Here is a 21,695-nt window from a genome sequence, read left to right as displayed (position 1 = left end):
CTGTGTCCGGCGCCGCTGGTGTCGGCTTGTTGGGAACGACTCTATCAAGACGCCGTGTTAACACCTCATCGAAGCATTTTGTTTTTCTTAGCGCTATTTTTTAGTTTAATCTTTAAAAATTCATAACTTTACTTGTGTATCTCGGATGTTTGTCGTTTTGGTATTGTTTTGTTTAGATAAATACTTCCTATTTTCCTAAACTGGTGTTGTGTCATTTTGTAGTGTTTTCATTAGGTTACTGCGTGGGTTGGTACAAATACTTTACACCTAGCACTCTGAAGTTAAGCCTACTGCTCTGCCAAGCTACCAAGGAGGTAAGCAGGGGTTAGCTGAGTGTGATTATCTTTTACCGTGACTAGAGTGAGGGTCCTTGCTTGAACAGGGGTTAACCTGACTGTTAACCAAAGACCCCATTTCTAACACATGCCTTTTGTGGGTTTAATGTATAAAGAGACCTAATGGAACTTCCACGAATCAGACATGTTGTTGAAGACGCATGGTCCTGTGGTTCACGTATAAAGCTTCCTACGAAATTTGGCATTTGCCTATGTTTTTTCTAAAATTCTGTTTCCTCAGTATGTTATTGCAAACATTATCTATTTTTTTATGTCTTTATGTTCTGACCTGCACAGTTCTACTTGAAGATAATCTTCACTTACGATATAAGTGTGGCTGCTTACCTTAGCTTCACAGTTGCCGTAATGTTTTCCTATGCCTTCCTATGCCCCATATCATTCCATTACTATCAGCAATATGCCTGTGACAGCCCTGTTTTTATTCAAATGACACCAACAGTTTGCAAAATATGGTACAGCTTCATGGCTCCCAGACTTTGGCATGTCTTTATAATCATAGTTTTCAAGTGTTGCTACACAAGCCATTTTATAGTTTTATTCAATTCCATTTTATGGCAGGTAAAAAGTATTCAGATATATTTAAGTGTCTCAATCTTTTTTGTGTAACATGGAGCAAAGACCAGGCCAGGCTGTCATGGTGAGGCCTCAATTTTAATACTGTGGTGGGCTGTACAAATAAAAGTACTGTTATACTTAGGAGATATGGTCAATCTCAAATTGCTGAATGAGGAGAGGGTAACAAGCACTGTAAGAAGTGTTTAATTGACTATACAAATTCATCCAGGCAAAACCTTGATGAAGTTGGTGGTGGTGAAATCACAGATTGGCACACAATTGCCTGTAGAAATGTGTACAGCTGGCCTTTGGCAGTCAGTGTTCCAATTACTTATCTCAGGTTGCATCTTTAAAGTTATCTTCTTCAGTGTTGCCAATTTGAATTATCACCCAATTTTAGTACCCTCAGTCCACCTTTAACTGGCTATTCATCAACAGTAGTTGTACATTCTCCCCACCTCCTTGATGGGCTTGGTAGGCAACATTCATCTGCCCTATCTGGCTGGGATGACCTTGATGTTCAGGTTGTCTCTGTGGATCCCCAGGAGCATGCTGAAAAAATAAAAGAATATGTTGCAATACTAACTTTCCAAAGACAAAAAAGTGATCAATGGTAAAGATGCACTGCACTGTCAGAACTGAAGATGTATGAGCATGACATGGAAACGTGGGAGGACAGTGTATGTGAAGTGTGTAATTTTTCATTAGGCAGCTCAGCTTATCTTGTTTTACCAAAAAGAATCCTTCTACCACAAAAACATCCAACAAACTACAGCTAAAAGTGTCTTCAATATGAAAAAATGTGATTCTATAAGAAGTAATTTATGGCAATCACTTCCAAAGTGCATCATCTTTAAATCTGCTTGTGTAATACAGAACATTTATCATGAAGTTGGACCAATATTCCTAACAAATAAATTCAGCAAGTATGACTCCATCCAGAACAAAACATCTTAGAACGAAGCAATGTTCAAAATCAAGTGAAACTTACTAACTGGGGCTACAGAGCCTACAGAGTCTAAGACGCCTAACCATGGAACAGTTTTCCCCCAGATCTTCATAGTGAACCAGCTCTAATTAGATTTAGAGAAGCTTTAAAAACCCGGCTATTCTCCAGATAAACATCTGCTTTTTTAAGGTTCATCCCATACTGTTCCAATAGCCTCACAGTAGCACCAGGAGGCTCCACCTGGAGTTTCAACTTCTCTACAGAAATTCCCATTAAGTAATATTTGGAAATTTAGGCCCATATTTATACTTTTTTAGCGCTGCATTTGTGCCGCTTTTTGACGCAAAAATGGCGCAAACTTACAAAATACCATTGCATTTTGTAAGTTTGCGCCATTTTTGCGTCAAAAAGCGGCGCAAATGAGGCACTCAAAAAGTATGAATATGGGCCTTAATGTACAGCTTTCTTTGGACATTTCTGGGAGTGTGAGAAAGGATTTCTACAATGCACTAACAGCCAATCTTAACATCAAAATGTAAATGAGACTAATGCAAGAAGACTTTGGAGGGCAGTGATAAGTGAGGGCCTCAAGTAACTTGCTGTGTTTGGATCTGAAAACCTGCATGGCTAGGTTAGGACTCCCTCAGTCTTTCTGAGTGGAGTTCACATCACCTTGCTCCAGGATTATAGAGTGGGAGGATTGTAATATGTTGCATATCACAACTTAAGCCACACCAACCCCAAGGTGGACAGTCACATTTCTACCCTCCTATTTCTTAGAGCCTGTATTTTTCTTTCTCTTCCTTTAGGGGCCTCTGTTTGCAAATGTTGCTTGCTAAACCACATTTGCAGGTAGATTGGTGCTGTAGCATTTCCCTGTTTCTTTGTCATGACTTATTTTGAGAATTCTAAGGATGTGAGGAAGTTTATTGAAGTTACATCTGGAGATGATGCACCACAAGCAGAAAACCTTTGAGAAAATGAACTTGGCATCTGGTTTGCAGATTAATTCAGTTGGCAGGCCAGCAACACAGTTGAAGATGCAAACTTAAACAGAGGAATGCTAGCGAAAAGCAAAGCAAAAGAAAGGGCTTGTTCTTATTTAGAGGGTGCTCATGCTCTGGTGTCTCTTTAATGGACTGCAGAATCCCAATTCCTCTGAAAGATCCTTCAAATACAGGATCCTCAAATCCAGCAGTAGCCTTCTAGTCAGATGGGGCATACCTTCACAGCTTTTGGGGTGTTTAAATAGGTACATTATTGGCTGTCCTGGTTCTGGTCACCACTGTGCAGTGCAGTCACAATCATGGGCTACATACCCCCTGCCACACAGGTGCAGACAACATCCTGAGTGGAAAGCTGTGAGCAATGGGTAGAAGGGTGTTGCAAATAACACCCAGCACCAGAGGTGAATGGGCCAAGGGGTGAGCACATGTGGCAAGCCATGACATGTAAAACTACAATCAGCAAGGCTCATGGATGTATCATTTAAAATAATGTGACTGAGTTACAGTACTTCACCCCATTCATATTTTGAAGGACACAACAAGAATTTCACAGAGTTATAAAATCAATCCTGAGATCTTTTTGGCATGCTTTATTGAGCTATCCCATGTAGATGTGAGTATATACTTCTATATAGTTTATATATACCTAATAGATGATCATTTAGATGGAGACATATAACATGTCGATAAGATAATCACAGTCTGCAGTGCAGGATATAAAATATAATTTGAAATTCAATTATTCACTATTACAGGATTGTCTTAGATTTTCAGTTGTCAACTGAGGGGATATGAAACAAGTTACTAGAGAGGTATGGTATACTTGAACTACCTTACACATTAAAAAAACTTACAATAACTGATTGACTTCTTAAAACATAGTTCCACAGTATGCAGAAAGTGCTGTGGCATTATACCAAATTATTGTTCATACTTTAACAGAGAAGAAATGGACAGCAGAGCAGAACCCCAGACCAAGAGAATTACAAAAAATGATTGCTTCTGCTTACCTGAAGATGTGACAGTAAACATAACCTGGTAATTACTCTGGTTTGGATCCAGTCGTGTTCTACATCTACAGCACATAATGATGGTCTAACCATGCCCATGCATATAAATCAGATTTGTACTCAGCAGCAGAAGGACATTTTGCTTCGTGTAAGAAAATTCAAAGATCAAGAGCATTATTATAGTGTCAGCTGTATCCATGCCAGGGGTAGCGTTAAGAGTAACCATATACCTGATTAAGGAGCTACAAGCTAGATATGTGTAGTGGGCCATGACATAGGAGAATAGAGAGATTTACGGGCATATTTATGAAAAGTGGCGCTGCACCTAGTGCAGCACCACTTTTCTTACACCCCTTAGCGCCCTCGTAACGCCACCGTGTGTGCCATATTTAACATAAGGCACACCATATCAGTTATATCAGTAGTTAGGGAACTAGCGTCTGAATTTTTGGTGCTAGTTTGGCGCTTTGCAGGATTAGCGTAAAAAATGTTGACACTAATCCTGCAAAGCACCTAGAGGCCCACTGTAACCAATGGAGCCTCCTTTTAACGCCTGCTCAGAGCAGGCCTTAAAAGTGCCAAAACAAAATGACACCAAGCAATCTCCTAGATTTCTTTGCACCATTTTTTGCCCCCTCCCCCCCAGCAAGGGTGGAGGCCCCTTGAATACATTATGCCTGGCACAGGCATAATCTAGTGCAAGGGGTTACAAAGTGGTGCAATGCATGTATTGCGCCACTTTGTAAATATGTTGCTGCGTTTTTGGCTTCTAATGCCAGATTAGCGTAAAACAAAATATGCTAATGTGTCATTAGAATGGCGCAAGTCTCTCCTAAAGCTGGGCCTAAAGTGGCGTACGATCCTATTTTGAGGACACCAGAGTTCCTTCAGTACCAACAGGCAGTCTCATAGACTCAGCATGTTAAACCCCTGTTTGACTACCACACAGTATTCAGCTGCTTAGTACAACTGGCACAAAAGAGCATTACTCTGCAGTTTGTACAGCAGTTAAGGAAACATTCAAAGATGTGAGGTTTCAAATTAGACATTTATGTGAAACCTCTTCTGCATCTAGCCTTAAAGAAAGCACACCTTTTAGTTTCTACATTCATTGTTTCGAACTCATCATTCTGCATGCTTTGTTAGAATGTACATTTGGCTCATTTATATATTGCCTAAACTTGAGATGTCCCCAGCTTGAGAAGCTGAAATTGAGAACAAGACCCATAATTGAATGTGAGGCTGAATTGTATTTACCATAAAACATATGGTGATCAGGTTTTTACTGCTGGACAATGCAAATCCATGTTTTGTGAATTTATAGTGTCTTTATATAGCATATTGGTTCCTGTTTTAAATCTACTACAGATCTCTCTCAAAAACTCTAATACTGTTCTGTAGACTTTGGGTCTGATTTAGATCTTGGGAGAGGGGAACTCTCCGGCACAAATATGACGGATATCCCGTCCTCCATATTACCATCCGATTACAACCTATGTAGATCATAATACGTCAGACAGGATCTCTGTCAGGTTTGTGACTGTTTGTGTTTGTGTAATCCATCAGCCAAGATCTAAATCAGGCCCTTTAACTTTAATCCCAAAATTGTTAATTTCATATTCATATAAGTCAATGCATCACTAACAAACTAGGCAGTTAAGAAGTAATTCAATTAATAGAAGGCCACGATTATGAAAATTGAGTCAGTACATCTGTATGTAAGCAAGTACATTTTGCAACTGGAAAGCCAACTAACGTCTAACAAAAAAGGACTTATGTTTAAGGAAAGTGGAAAGAAGACAGTTTACCATAATTCCTGGATTTTACCAATGGGAAATCAATCAATACATTTGAACCTGAATTACATGTAATACCTAAGAGTAAAAGAAGAAACATTACAATAAAGTATCCACAAAAGATACATTTTTGGGAGACAAATCCAATGAATCCAACTAATATTTGTCTGTTAAGTATTTCAGATGGTTTACCAACTTCATCTGGTTTGTCCGCTAAGCCTAACTGTGTGATTTATTCTTCTTAAAATCAATAACAACCCCACCTAACAGGGAGAAGATTGCAAGTGTTGTGCATTCTGTGTTGACTCTGTGGATACTAACATTAAAAGATATTTCTCATGTGAATTTTGAAGAACGCCTTGGACTCAATAAGTATTATACAATGGCTGTCATACTAATAAAACCATATTCATCAGAGAGCAACTATAGGACTCTCAGATTCTTTAAGAACTTGTGGAAATGATGTTCTTCCAGTACTGAAAAGTAATGTACCACATTCAAAAAGCTGTACTGAGTCTGAATTTGATGGCATTAATCTGTTAAAGCAGCCATCAAGTCTCAATTTGGACGACACTGTTTTCACTGATACAGTATAACTAGCAAAATATTTGGTGGTCTGTGCAACTCAGTCTCAAGGAATTCTGAGGGATACACAGATTGTAGTATTTTCATGTTTTGGTGATGGTGAAGGTGAACTGAAATCATGGAAGTGTCTTCCTTCTATGATACGTTCAAGTCAGTCTGACTGTACCAAAGTAATGGGTTTGTAGCAAACAGAGTTTTTTGGTAAATTTAACTATGGCAGTCTTGAGGGACAAATTTCTCTTAGAGTGCTAAATAGATACCAAAGCATACCTCATTTTCTAGGAACCATAGGTATTAGACACAGCTTACAGGTGTAATGCTTATGTACGGAACCAGCTATGAAACTTCACTATGGTTATTGTAAAGCAGACCTTGTAATACTCATAAATGACAAACAAGCTTGGTCTTTTACAGACAGGAAATTCCGTAATCCTACTTTACAAGGCGAATCATGTATAGCTGCAGAACAGAAAGGAATTATTAAAACTATTAATTTATAGTGCTTATGTTCTGCCAGATTTGATGTTCAACTTTGATAGCTATTGGAATTGGTTGAACAAATCAAAGAAGTATGTCACCTTCCTATAATGTTTAAGAGCTAATATTAGATAAAAAACAGGACGGTGACTGGGGATCCCACCCACTCTAGTTTCAAACAAGGTCTCCAGCTGGGGAGGTAATTGATTTGCCAAAACACTGTTGAAGTTCTGCTGTTGATTGTTAAATGGACGTCTGGTGAAATTCTCACCAATCCAATTATGACAAGTCCTTAATATTCCAGTACTATAGTACTAATGACTATATAACAAAAAACAAACATCCTGATTTAGAGTTTGACAGATCGTTACACTGTCCCAAATGTGACGAATATCTCATCCACCTTATTACAAGTGCATTAAGAAGTAATAAGGCGGATGTGATAACTATGATGTTTATGACAGAGTACTCATCTGCCAGACTCTAAGCCAATCCCAAAGAGTTCCAATTTTGTAATTGTCTGGTAGTCATGCCATTTACCCAGAGAGGTCATTAATAATTAAGTTTCTTAATGGAGAGCAAACCAGCAAAGTATAGTTTGTAGGAGGATGCAATTAAAGTTGAAGTATGAAAAAGAGATCAAACATGGTCACTATAGGAGACCCTGAAAATAAGGAATATGAAGAAACTCTGACTAATAACGGCGGTCAAAGAGCATCTGAATTTGCAAAGAGTACAACTGAGATAAGTGAGGTAGACTGGCAAGTCTATATTCTGTGGAATTATAAAGGTAACAAAAAAGAAAGGCATGGATTTAAACAAAAACCAAGAAGAGACAAGCCTGGTTGCAGTTGATGAACCAGACAGAAAACTGCAAACAAATCAGCTATTCCGGTACCTAAGGGTGTCCCAATGTCCTTTATAAAAAAGTACAAAAGATTTGTCCTGAAAGTTGCTTCCTCTCGTTGTGCAGTGTTTTATAAGTAAGATAGAGCCATATGTACAAACCTTTTTTCCGGTCGCAAATAGGCCGATTCAGAGAATCGGCTTGTTTGCGAATAAAAAAAGGCTTTTTGGAATGTAAAAAGCCCTATATGCAATTCTGTAAATTATTACTGAATCGCAAATTGGGGTTGCAATTCTGTATTAGGAAGGGGTGTGTTTAGAGCATCCCTACCTAGTACTGAATTGCAGTAGTATGTGTGAATGTTTTGTGACCAAAATACGATCACAAAACATTTGCAATATACTGCAACTACATTTCGGTGATAACCCATTCACAAATGGGAAGAGGTCCCCATGGGACTCCCTTTGAGAATGTTTGTATGAGTATTTTTTAAGAGTAGGCTGTGCTCCCACTAAACACAGCCTACTGTTAAAAATTGAAAAAAAAAAAAGTTTTCATTTGTTTTTAATGCGTCATGTTTTCCTTTGAGGCTGCGTTAAAAAATAATAAAAAAGGTTGCTTTATTTAAGAGCAATCCCAGACATGATGATCTGCTGACCCCAGCAGGCCACCATTTCTGTGCTTTTAGCTATTCCCAATGGGTCACAAACTGAGACCTATCTCACTAATATTCAAGAAGTAACTCTATTTGCGACCCACTGGGAATTGTAAAATGTGTCAAAGACACACATGTTTATTGATGTTTGCGATTACCAAATAGTTAATCGCTTTAATTCGCTGTTTGGTATTGCGAACTATTACTTTCATACATGTGGCCCTTAGTCACTTTACGTTCAAAAGAAAGTTGAATAATTACTTTATTTTACAAAAGGTTACCGCTAAAATCATATCAACTATAGCTTATTTGCTCTCCCTGATTCTTGTGGGAAATTATTTTGCAAATGTATTTTTCAGCATCTGCAAACTTGGGTCCACGAGGAAGGATTCACCCAATTTGCCAAACTGGAATCAATGAGGACAAATGCAGTTTCAATGCATTTTGTTTTTAGACATGATTACACATTACATTACCTGTGCCTTTGACAGTGTTGATCCAGGGACATCATAAGGATTTTGGGGGCCCTGAGCTTTATGTATTTTGGGGTCCCTTTTTGGAACAGCTTTAAATTTATGATCCAGTTTCAGCTCTTTCTTGTTCTCCTTAGCCAGGTCACAGACAGTGCACAGACACACTCACCCAAATTCTAAATGTGATTACATCTAATATTCAGGGATAGTGACATGGGTTGCTAATATTGTAACACATCAGCAGCTCACTACTATTACTGCATATAATCTCTGTGATACCCTCATACTTGAGGTCCTGTTTCGATCTAAAAGGAACTTTTTTATGGCTGTTGCATGAACCAAACAACATTTCTCTGCAAAATGTCTGTAATGGACTCTAACACATCAACCACATTAAAAATACATTACAGGTAAACCGTATTTAAAATAATCAGTTTAAGAATTATTCAAGGTCATCATGCCAAAATTCTCTGCACATCATAACTGGCTCTATCAGTGGGCTTCCTGAAAGGTTGGGTCCCTCGGCCAGAGCCCACTTTGCCTATGCAAATTGCACACCAATACTTGGCACAGGGCCTGATAGGTCTATCCAAGATGTATCTAAGAAAATCCCTATTAAGAGCAGACTAGAGCAGTGATGTAATCTTACTTCATTGGTATTTACAATTTACATTGTGGCTCTACCTCAAACATTGCCTACCACAGAATTATTTTCTCTCAGACTGGGAATAAGTGACGCTTAGTAATGTACACTGATAATTTAGTCCAATGGAACCTTACCAAAAAAGGTCTACAGAGGAGCATTACTTGGTAAAGCATTGGTCTAAGTGAAGTTCCTGTGTGCTACAAACATTAAAATAATGGCTATGAGTAAACTTCATAGTAAAAGTTTTGCACACTTGGCATCTCAATTTGGCTGTTTAGGAATATAAATACCTATAATGTAATGAGTGATCTACATGGAACTCAACGGACTACTAGAGCTTTTGTTAGGAATCAAAAATGACGGCAAGAACTCTAGGAATGGCTTGTAGTGTAGCTCTCATTATCCTAATGAGACTACTGGATTTGGTTGGCAGAATAACTGGCACTGTGGGGGGACTGAGTCTAACCCCACTACAGGTGACACCTGTCAGCCTAATCTGGGTTTTGCTCCGGCTAACTAGCAGTGCCTCATCTCCACCCAGGAGCAGAGATGAATGGGCAGCAGAGCGCATGACCCAATTGATTCCTCGTGGTCACTTAGATCGCATCCGTTTCTCTCACTTACATTAGTCTCACATATACAAGGACAATCAGAGGAAGACATCATCCCTCGTTCCTGAGCAAAAGGCCTGTAGTCTACATAAGCAACTGTAGCGAAGCACTCAGCAATCATCATACAATTGTGGTCATCAGGCTGGAATCTCCCTCGAATGTACATGGGTCAAAGTAGTGTTTTTACAATAAAACCGCTGATGTTCCAAGAAAGGATCCCTATGTAAGAGTGTGTATGTTTCTATGAACACTAGCGACAAAGTGTTAGCACATTTGCCGGCAACCTGTCTTACTGCAGCCTTGAGAAAGGCACAGAGTGAAAGAAATGTGTTGTTTAAGAATGCAGTGCTGGCCTAGGCCAAGAACAGCTAGATAGAGAAAACAAAACAAGACCGCAAATGTAGGTATTGTTAAAATAGTAAACAAAGCTAAATAAAATATATCTAGGTTAAAGTGCACAGCGGCAGGCCTAGTTCGTTAAAATAACATGTATGAAGCTGTAACTGAAATGGCTACACAACACCCTCCCATTGCCGGTTCAAAGGTGATTCCAAGCCTAATTATGTACAAAAGCTACTAAAATTCAACCTAAGACATATATAAAAGAATGTCAATGATGACAAGTTAAAAAACACACTTGATCATTTGTAAAAAAGGACAATTTAAAAAAGTTAACTGTGGCATAAACAAAAAAAAACAGAATTTCAAGAGTCAGAGTAATTTTGGAAGTTGCCAATCGAATCCGGGATAATTGAAGACAGGAAATCTTCCATTTCAGCAGGTGGTAAAGTAGGAAGTTAAACGGCAAGGAAAACCAAGGAGCATTCATGTTCCAAAGCCTCAGCTCCAGCGAAAGGCAGCAGTATTCCATGGTGTGCCCAACAATGAGTTTAGAGTTGCATCCTCCAAGATGGGCAACTCATAAGCAGCTTCCTGTAGCAAACGCACCCTCAACACGCTTGTCTGGTAGTGAACCCTCAGCAAGAACATCAACAGATCAGCGTCCAATGAAAGCAAGCGCTGCGTAGAAAGACAAACTTTCAGTGCATGTTCGAACGAGCACCAGAGGCACCGAAACATGGGCTGCACACAATGCAAAACCGGTCTGGAAGACAGAGATCAATCACACTCCAATTGCTCCAGGAATGTTGCTCCAAAGTACTGCATCATGCGTTCACGACACAGCTGCACTGGTGGGAGCGCTTTCACTCCTCCTTGTTGCAGTGGACACCCATTGTGCAGAAAAAGTAGCAATAGCAAGATGCCACCTATTATAGCCAAAGTTATCGGAAATCCCCCGAAAATACTCGAAAATATTGAGTGATGGCTGGTGGTATTAAACTGAATATAGAGGAGAAGGAGTGAACGAAACCAGAACCAACAGCCTTAAAGAAATTTCTGATTCCAGTAGTACTGGACGCATTAAATATTCATCGCACGAGCTCACCAAAGTGTCTCGGAAAGTTAGTACCTAAAAGGGACTGTATCTCTGCTGATGACCTTGCCACCTGAAGCGCGTAGGTCTCGCGTGCAGATGTGAGCGCCACATGTTTTTGAAACAATAAAGCCTTGAGTCTGCTCAACTTGTTATAATTCACGTTTGAAATATCGATATGGGGCCAAATCTCAGCTACTAACTGTGGAAAATATGTCCCTTCCACTAATGTGTTGCCAGGGAACGCAACATGCCTTCAGTGTTTGTAGTGTCCAACCCAACTGCATATCTGACCTCAGTAGACTCTGTCCATGGTGTAGAGAAGACATGTCACTTTTTATTATGTCTATTGCAGAAAAAAACAATGTTGTTTAAGGTGTATATCCGGTTGTGTAGGATATTAATCCCATTATCTACTACAGCTAATGCCTTCTGTAAGTTTTCCTAATCTATTTGCCTTAACCGGGCAGCAGCTTCTTTTTGGGAAAGCTTCCAAATTTCATTATAGACTGCGTATAAGAAGCGCTTTCTGTGTTGTTTTCTGGGGCCTAACAGGAAATCTTGTAAGTCAGTGTTATTAGACAAGAGACTGAGGTGTTCTCTAACAGCATTTAGTGAGGAACTCTTTAACCGTTGCTGGCATAGTTTTCCTACACTGTATGTTGTTACTATAGCCACATGTTCAGCACATGTTCAGATGACACATAGCGAGGGTCCGGCCTACTTGTCCTAAAACCCTTGTGGAGTTTATGACACCCATTGGTATCTATAGTGCCATTCTGGACCCATTCATCGAACTGATCTTCAATTGCATTTATATACTTTTGCCATTTGTAAAATTTTGCAGGGGCAGGAATACTGGGCACATTCAATTCCTTAATCTTTGCTAAGCCTAAACAACTTGTCTGTTATACAGTTTCATTTAAAAATATAATTTTAACAGGTATCAGGCATGCTCTAAATAAAGCCTTCTTGGGGGGCGTGGCTTCGGGCGTCAAAATGGCGGTCGCACTCTGAGAGTGCTCTGGACCCCTCCGTCATCCGCCCTATGAAGCTGCCATTATCTACACTATTGGCATTGCCCTAAATATGCCAGTCGGCTCCTGGACCCCAGGGATCACCCCGGAAACGAACAACGGCAAATCTGTGCCGTAAACGCCAGCCGCGACCGGATCGATAAATTCAAGATGGGGGCCGGGACTGCGGCGCTCTGCCGAACCCAAGGTGAGGGGCTCCCCCGCTGATGCGGCCGCTCTGTGGGTGACGCCGGGGACGTCGGCCCTGCACTTCGGAGCCCGGGCCCCCCGTGAGCCGAAACGAGATTGTGGTGGGGACGACCGAGGAGAGCTCCTGGCGACCCGGACCCCGCTGTGTATCTGCGCGGAGGTCTGGGAGGGTGAAGAGACGACCCGGGATGCGGAGGGGCTTCTCTATCCTGACTGACCGAGGTGAGGTGATCGTGACGCCCGGCCGTGCCTCTGTGAGGAGCCTGCCCGCAGGGGCGGCCGTCCTGAGTGGTGGGATCAACGCCGGGAGCGCCGGCGCTGCGTGCCGGGACCCGGGCCCCGGTGGACTGGGCTGAGACTGCACGAGCGGCTGCGGAGGGGCTCTCGGCGGCCCGGACTCCGCCGTGTAGGTATGTGAGGCTCTGAGAGGCAAACTGAATTGAATGAAGAGACTGCCACGTGGGGCACTCCCGCTCCCGGTCGTCGGCTCTGAGCGCCTGGGACGGGGCAGGTGGCCGCTGGTTTTGGGCCCTGGGAAGCAAGAAGACACCGGGCTCGGAAGGAAAAAGGTGCTCCGGCACGAACTCGGCAGGGAGAAGGGTCCCAATCGGAACAATACACCGGGTGGTTGAATCCACAATAGAATAAGACCTACCGTCCCGACTGATGCGGAGGGACCTCTCTGCGCCCTAGCCACGTCCCGGGGACGCAGCGCAAGCAGTGCATTCCGACCAGCCCCGGCCATGGGGATCTACTAGAGGCGTGCTGGACCACCAGGAAAGCAAAGAGTCCTACGACCTCCTGATGACCTAGAGGAGCGAGGCAGGGCCTGCCGCAGGACCGGGCAGTCGCTTGGCGGCGTGAATTAGCGGAGTGGTGAGAACCAGTGCCCACCAGACCCCAGGGGGGTTACTGGGTCAGTGCAAACCCGCATGTGCCTTTGATACCCCGCTGGTGGACCTGGGTGCCAACAAGCCGCCCCCAATTACCTGAGACAGAATGGGAAAAGACAAAGCGAACAAACAACCCCCGGCCTCCCAGCAAAAGATCGACCAGTTCACGATGCCAGCGGGCCCCAGGAGAGAAGGGGACACTGCTAGTGGAGGCCCAGCGCTAGATGGAGTGAGCACTATCCTCCAAGCAATTCAGTCATCGCAGTCGGCTGTGGAGACCAGAATCGGGGAAGTGCGTGAGGATATGGGCCTTATCAGGCAGGACCTCAGAAATGCAGTGAGTCGAATTACTGAAGTGGAAGGCCGGGTCTCCCAAACGGAGGACGAACTGGCTGATCTTAGAACAAAAGTGGCCCAGCTACAGACTCGAACTAGCAAGCTGCACCGCCGTGCAGAGGATGCGGAAAATCGATCAAGACGCAACAACTTGCGTTTTATCGGATTCCCGGAGGGCGCGGAGGAAGACCAAGTTTCGGAATTTTTGGAGCGCTGGATCAAGACCTGGATACCAGACCAGGCCCTCTCACCCTGGTTTGCAATTGAACGCGCCCACAGAGCCCTTGCACCGCCCCCCCTGAGGAAATTCGATTTTTAATACGATCGTATCGACCCGCCATTTTGTGGCCCGCCGCCATTTTATGTTGCCTTCACTCAGGCAGCACAGCGAACGAAGTCCATTCTGCCTTTTCTGCTTATTCTGCAACATGGTGTTCAAAACAGCCTTCTGCCTCTATCTTTACAAGGCTGGTATTAAGGTCTGACCGAGTACACTAATCCCTGTCTGGTTTTCTAATCCTTGTTTCAACTATCTGTAGGCTCACACTATTCTCCGCCGATCTTATCTTATCGTCTGGCCTTCGCTGTCCTTTGCTAGTATTCTCTCATTTCACAACTGTCCTCCAAACGCACACAAACTTATCGCACCACATGCAACTTCGTTGTGGATCGTTTAATGAATTAGTTCAAGGGAGGGGTGACAAACACAGCTGGAGGGGAGGCAACCTTAAGTCACTTGATACTTTGTTTTCCAATTCCTTCTATTGGTGCTGTCTTGTTTTCCGACATTTCTATTGGCTCTGTTCTATCTTTACATTATTCTTACTGGCTCCTTTCTATGTGTTCTGGGAGTGTATGTAGTTAATAAATGGTTTTTATACGGTATATAAGATTGTGCGCCACAAAGTAAAGTGGCAGTCTCCTGAGAACATACCTTGTGTACTTCTTGGACAACTGTACTAGCTGCAGCTAATAAAATCTGATCTTTTACGCCTGACAGAGTGTCCCGTGTCTCTGTTAGTTGAGGCAGGTGAATCCAAGGAGATTTCAGGCGTACCCTGCGCCGCCAGGCCCATAAGGTTCTGGTTCTTCAACTGGCGCCCAACGTGGGGCGGCTTCAGCGGTACCGGTTCTGCCTGAAGGTCGTGAGGAACCCCGCAAGAAAATTCTGGAGGAATCGCGAGCCACGTCAAGCGACCCCTGTATGTCGAAGTGGTCCGAAGGTCTTTTTCAGCGCGGTTACTCCTTCCTGACGGCTACTGACGACTGCTGCCCTGACTGCCGCCCTGCCTTGGCCCTTTCTTTGATGATGTATGGTAAAGCGAGACGATAGACGGGCCTCTGTTGGTGTAAGAAGACATCCTTAGTTAAGTATTTGGTGGGTCGCGCCCACAAATTTTGGTCTTTGTTTTGTCCTTAGGTCCTTAGATTTGGCCATTGCAGTGGCCAAAGCCGAGGGGTAAGTGCATTTGTGCTGTGTAAACTGAAAGTTTTACCCCCTTGATGTTTGTGAACAGCCAGTAAAAATCGTGAGATGTCTGGTCTGACTAAGTTTGGAAAACTTTGTTGCTTTGGTTGTAATAGGGACTCCCAGCTTGAGGACTCCTGTCCGATTCCTTCGGTTGGAACTCCCACATATGAGCTCTATTCTAAACATGGTGTTGGTCCTATTGCCTTTAATAAGACATGGACCCGATATACAAAGAAAGATGGTGTTTTAAAATGGCCAGAAAATGGTAGTTTTGAAACTGATGTGCTAGATAATTTAGAAGCAACGTTATTTAAAAGAAAAGCCCGGCCGGCAATGTTTGACTCTTTTCGCCTTTGGCGTAAGGAAGCCAAACAGAGAGAAATTAAACAAGCGAAACGAGATAGGAAAACACAGGGAATGACGATTATACAGGCTGCTCAGCAATTCAAAGATGATGAAATAGATAATGCAATGGAAATTTCAGACAGACAGCATCGAATGGCAATAGATAAATGCTATCCGACGTTGCCTATCTCTTCCCTTGATAAGAGAAAAGATTTTGAGGAAGATTCCTTAATGTCCCACTTATTGAAATTGCCTCCGCCCTATGTACAAGGTGCTAATGCACCCCCGATGTTACAGCCTGTTCAGCCGCCAGTTGTGCTTCCGCCTGCTCCAGCTTTTCCACAATTGCCTCCTCAAGTATTGCCTATGCCAGCTTTGCCTTTAACTCCTTTGCCTTCTGCTCCTTTGGCAATTCCTAATGCTCCTTTAGTTAATTCACCTAATACCTTGTCCCCTATCCTTATGTCAAATTCTCCATCTATGCGTAAGCGATTTGCAGATACTGTCTCTGGTCTCTTATCACCTTTCTTTGAAGCTTTAAATGTGTCTCCAGCTTTTTCTCGAAGACAGTCTCGTAGTCAATTCCCAGACTCCGAAGAGCGAGAAAAATTGGACTCACTTGCTTGTAGATGGATCAAGAAGGGTCCCCAATATAGTACGTCTGATATTATGTCTACCTTTCTGCAATGGAATGCACCTACGCAGAGATATGTTTTTAAAGTTATGTGCGATACTCTCGCTAAAGAATGGGAGGATATGAATTTGGGTTCGGTCCCACAGGATCTGTTAGATGTTCAGGCTGACTTTGACAAAGGACTTATTGTGGGTCCTAAGGTTGAAAACGCTGTCAGAACACTTATTTCTTTCAGATCCCTATTGTTCTCACAGACTTTTCCTGATTCTGATCCTTCAGTTAGGACAGCACTGAAAAACTATCCCATGAGAGAGGTTTCTCCAATATGGAAGGAAGAAGTTGCAGCAGCAGGTGCTAATCCAGCTATTCCTGCGCATTTTCAGCGCATATGGATACATGTCCCCTGGAAAAGGTCTGAAGTTTTAGCACTTAAACAGTCACTACCAGATTCACGCAAAAATCCTGCTGGTTACTATAAAGAGTTGTCGCAAACAGTTGATGCATGTACTATGAATCTAGCAGATATTGACATGTTGATGGGAAATGTAGTTCCACAGACAATATGGGCTAAAATTCGTAGAGAGGATCACGCTCAAGAATTAGGCGGCGATTGGAACGCTATTATTGCCGCAGATAGAGGTCAAGTAGGTGGTGCAAAGCCCGACGCTTTGATCTCAGAACTCCCTGGTAGGATTATTACATTAATGAAAACAATGATGCCTGCTTTGAGAGTTAATTGGGATAAGCTAGCAGCATGTAAACAAAAGAAAGATGAAAGTGTTTCCGATTTCTTTACCCGATTCGAGGAGACATTCATTGATCACAGTGGTCAAGATATGGCTACAGAAGGGGGACAGCGATTATTTGTGGATAAGTTTGTATATAACTTGCTTCCTGAACTATCACACAAGCTAAAAGACTCCGAGAGTTCATGGGCAGTTTCTTCTTCCGCCCAGATATTGGCTACTGCACAATATTATGAAAATAGAGACAAAGAAGAAAGGGAAAAACAAGAGAAAAAGACTAAAGAATTAAAAACTAAAGTTCTCTTGCAACAGGCTTATCCTCCTCGTTATGTTCAGCCTCAGTTTCAACAGCCTCCGCAGTTTCAGAGGTTGTATCAAAAGCCTGAACCATTCATTCCAAGACCTTTGCTAGGTCCCAATCAATGTGCTTATTGTAGGGAGGAAGGTCATTTTAAGAACAGTTGTCCGGCATTGTTGCAGCGTAATGGAGCAACATCTGCTTCACGAGGTCGTGGTGGTCCTCAGTCAGCAAATAGAGGTAGAGGTCGAGGTGTGTTAACCCAAGAGCAGCGTTCTTTTGTTCCTCCAAATTCCGGAAATTACTTTGACCAGCAAAATGTTAGGTCTACACAGTATTACAGTGAGGATCAGTATATTGAAGGAGGGAATGAAAGTCTTCATTTTGAATAGGACAGCCATGGACAAAGTAAGGGGGTTACGTCAATTCCAGTGGATCAGAATGGACCTTATGTTAATGTCACTACAATGGGTGTTTCAGAGCCATTTCTTTTAGATACTGGTGCCATGAGAAGCTCTATCATTCATTCTAAACTCCCTGGCGCACCTTTGTCTGGCTTAACGAATGTATCTGTAGGATTTTCTGGCGCCCCTGTTCGCAATCCAGTTTCTTGCCCTTTGCCTGTTTCAATAGGCCCTTATGATTTAGAAGCTCCGCTTCTTCTGACGAATGGTTGTGGTGAAAATCTGTTGGGTTTAGATCTATTAAAAAGAATGCATGCTACGATATATTGTTCACCTTCTGGTGTATACCTCACTCTAGGACAGAAAATGACTAGTCCAATGTACTTATCAAAAGATCAATTCCCACCTGAATTGCTTTCTCTTCCCGAAACGCTTTGGGCTACGGGTCCGAATGACGTTGGTTGTCTTGAGATCCCACCTTATGTTGTTACTCTTAAGCCCAATGCTGAAATGCCACGTATTCCGCAATACAGAATCTCTACTGAAGGTGAGAAAGCACTTCTGGAAATTGTCCATGATTTGATTCAGAAGGGTGTGGTTGAGGAAACGAGAGGAAATACATGTAACAGTCCTGTTCTTCCGGTTCTTAAACGCACTGATCCTTCTCAGCCTCCTGTTTATCGTTTTGTAATTGATCTTCGGGAGGTAAACAAAATTGTCGTACCGCAGTTTCCTGTAGTCCCAGATATCACTGCTCTGTTGACGATGATACCTTCTACAGCGACTTGGTTTTCAGTTATTGATCTAAAGAATGCTTTCTTTAGTATTCCCATCGCCGAAGAGAGTAGAGATATTTTTGGTTTTTCCCTCGGAGGCCGAAGCTTCCGGTTTAAACGCGCACCTCAAGGTTATTGTGAAAGTCCCTCTATTTACAGTCAAGCTCTAAAATGTCATCTTGATGCCTTTTCCTTACCGTCCGGTGCCGCTCTCATTCAGTACATGGATGACTTATTAGTTGCCGCTGATTCAGAGGAGATTTGCAAAAACGTGACCGTTGCACTGTTGCGTCATTTGTTTGATCTGAATCACAAGGTTTCTCCTTCTAAATTACAATATGTCTGTCGCGAGGTGACTTATTTGGGTCATCTCTTGTCAAAGGAGGGACGACGATTGACCCCCGAACGAATTCAGGCAATTGCACAAATGTCAGTGCCATCCACACAAAGAGAGGTACGTGCCTTTTTGGGCATTACTTCTTATTGTAGACAGTGGATTCCGAGTTTCTCTTTATTGGCTAAACCGCTGTTGGCGCTAACTTTAAAAGATACGCCTCAGCCTCTTCCGTGGACTGACGAATGTCAGAAGAGTTTTACTGATTTGCGTATTGCTTTGTGTTCTGCTCCTGTATTGGGTACTCCTGATTACAGTAAGCCCTTTACGCTCTATGTCCACGAAAGAGAGGGTTGTGCATTGTCAGTCTTAACGCAGCGTTTTGGAGATCAACAGCGACCATGCGCATATTTCTCAGCTACGTTAGATCCAGTAGCTAAAGCATTGCCTAGTTGTCTTAAGGCGACAGCGGCAGCGGCAGCAGCAATTTCTATTCGACAGTCTGCTGGAGTAGTGCTAGATAATACTCTCATTGTTATGGTGCCACATGCAGTGGATACTTTACTAAATAGGACAAAAACGCAGCATCTTACGAGTGCTCGGTTGTCCGGATATGAGCTGACGCTTTTGGCTAGTCACATACACATCAAACGATGTAATACCCTGAATCCAGCTACTTTGTTGCCTCTTCCAGAAGAGAGAGATGTCTCTGAACAGCATGATTGTTTTCTCCGTACTGAAGAAGAGACTAAGGGTAGAATTGACCTAAAAGACACGCCATTAGTGAATCCAGATGGAACACTATGGGTAGATGGTTCTTGTTTCAAGCTCCCGAATGGAGATACAGTTTCAGCCTACGCTATTACTACTTTGCATACGATTGTGGAGACAGCACGCATTAGACATAATTCAGCTCAGGCAGCTGAATTGATAGCCTTAACTAGAGCGTGTGTGTTATCCAAAGGAAAAAGAGTAAACGTGTACACTGATAGCCAATACGCTTTTGGTGTAGCGTTTAACTTTGGGCGCTTATGGAAGGAAAGAGGATTCTTTACTTCCCATGGTACTAAGATACAACATGGTCAATTAGTGACTGAACTTCTTGAGTCACTTACAATGCCTACTCAGATAGCAATCGTGAAGTGTAGTGCACACAAAAAGATTGTGGACGATGTTGGTCGAGGAAATGCATTTGCAGATGATGTAGCGAAAAAGACAGCCAGAGACGACACAAGTCGAATGTATGTTGCAGGTCCCGCAAACTGCGTAAGAGAAAAGGGAATGTGTGAAGATACAGTAGAGAGTGTGAAATCAATTCAAGGAGAGGCTACGGAGAATGAGTTGAGAAAGTGGAAGGAAAGTACAGGAATGTTAGATGAGATGGGATGTTGGGTTGAATTATCAGAACATCAACGTTGGCTGTTACCAGATGCTTATGTACTACCTGTAGTTACTATGGCACATGGTCCAGCTCACCTAAGTGCAAAAGGAATATGTAAACTTCTGGCTCCAGTGTGGCAAAATGAGGGGATCCCAAAGTGGGCAAATAATGTAGTAAAACATTGTATTGTTTGCTTGATGTACAATCCGGGAAAGGGAACCCCAACTCCAGCAGGTCATTTTGCTCCTCCAACATATCCATTTGAGGTGTTGCAGATCGATTATATTCACATGGAACGATGCAACAACCTCAAATATGTTCTGGTGGTAGTATGTGCTTTTTCTAGATGGGTAGAAGCCTACCCTCTGAAGGACAATACTGCTTTATCAACTGCCAAAATACTTTTGAAAGAATTCTTCCCTAGGTTTGGTTTGCCGCGCATTGTCTGGAGTGACAATGGGAGCGAATTTGTGGGTCAAGTCATGCAAAAAGTTTGTGCAGGTCTTGGCATAAAACAGAAGTTCCACGCGGCGAATCACCCACAGTCGGCTGGTTTAGTAGAATGCTACAATGGAACCTTGAAGCTTAAAATTGCTAAGGTGCAAGCTAGCACAGGATTTAATTGGCCTGATGCTTTACCATTGGCTCTTCTGTCCACCAGAACAGCAGTACACTCTTGTTTGGGGCTTAGCCCTTACGAAGTGATATTTGGTCGCCCAGCTAATGTATGGGGAGTTCCTCGCCCTAAGAAATACTCAGACTTGCCATACCCGATGTTGATTGACTACTTGCATGACCTTACAACTAAATTGCGTGTTCTTCATCAACAGGTTCAGAGTGCTCTACCAGAGGCTTCCACAGACCCAGGTCATTCCATCCGACCAGGTGACTGGGTCTGCACGAAAAATTTCCAACGACAGAGAAATTTGGAGCCCAGATGGAGAGAGCCACGCCTGGTTCTTTTGACCACAAGAACAGCAGTTAAAGTCGAAGGAAAGAAAAACTGGGTGCATGCCGTGCACTGCAAGAAAGTGCCTTTGCCCTTGCCTTTCGATCAGTGGGTCCGTAGAGGCATCAGTGACTCTGAAAGTGAGAAAGTTCCGCAATTTGTACCATTCAGTGATGCGCGTCTAATTGGAACACTTTCTGAGAAAGAGGACGACGACATCCTTCAAGAAGCAATACCATCGCATCGTCGCTTGAACACGACAAATCCAGGAACATTGTTTCAAAACCAGACTGCCTCTGGACAGGAACGCTATAATTTGAGACCAAGACCAAAGAACTTGTAAATTTCTCTCCTATGTAGTACTCTATCCCGGTTGCAGGGTCACGGTAGGAGTCTTAGTTACGACCTGAGTAAGTGGCAATAGGCCTGCAGGACCTCACAATGTCATAGGACGGTAGATAATCGTGACTACAGTGATTGAGGAAGATTGCCGTGAGCAT

The sequence above is a fragment of the Pleurodeles waltl genome, chromosome 6, assembly GCF_031143425.1.
Source record: "Pleurodeles waltl isolate 20211129_DDA chromosome 6, aPleWal1.hap1.20221129, whole genome shotgun sequence".
Lineage (NCBI taxonomy): Eukaryota > Metazoa > Chordata > Amphibia > Caudata > Salamandridae > Pleurodeles > Pleurodeles waltl.
Note: the sequence above shows the minus strand (reverse complement) of the source record.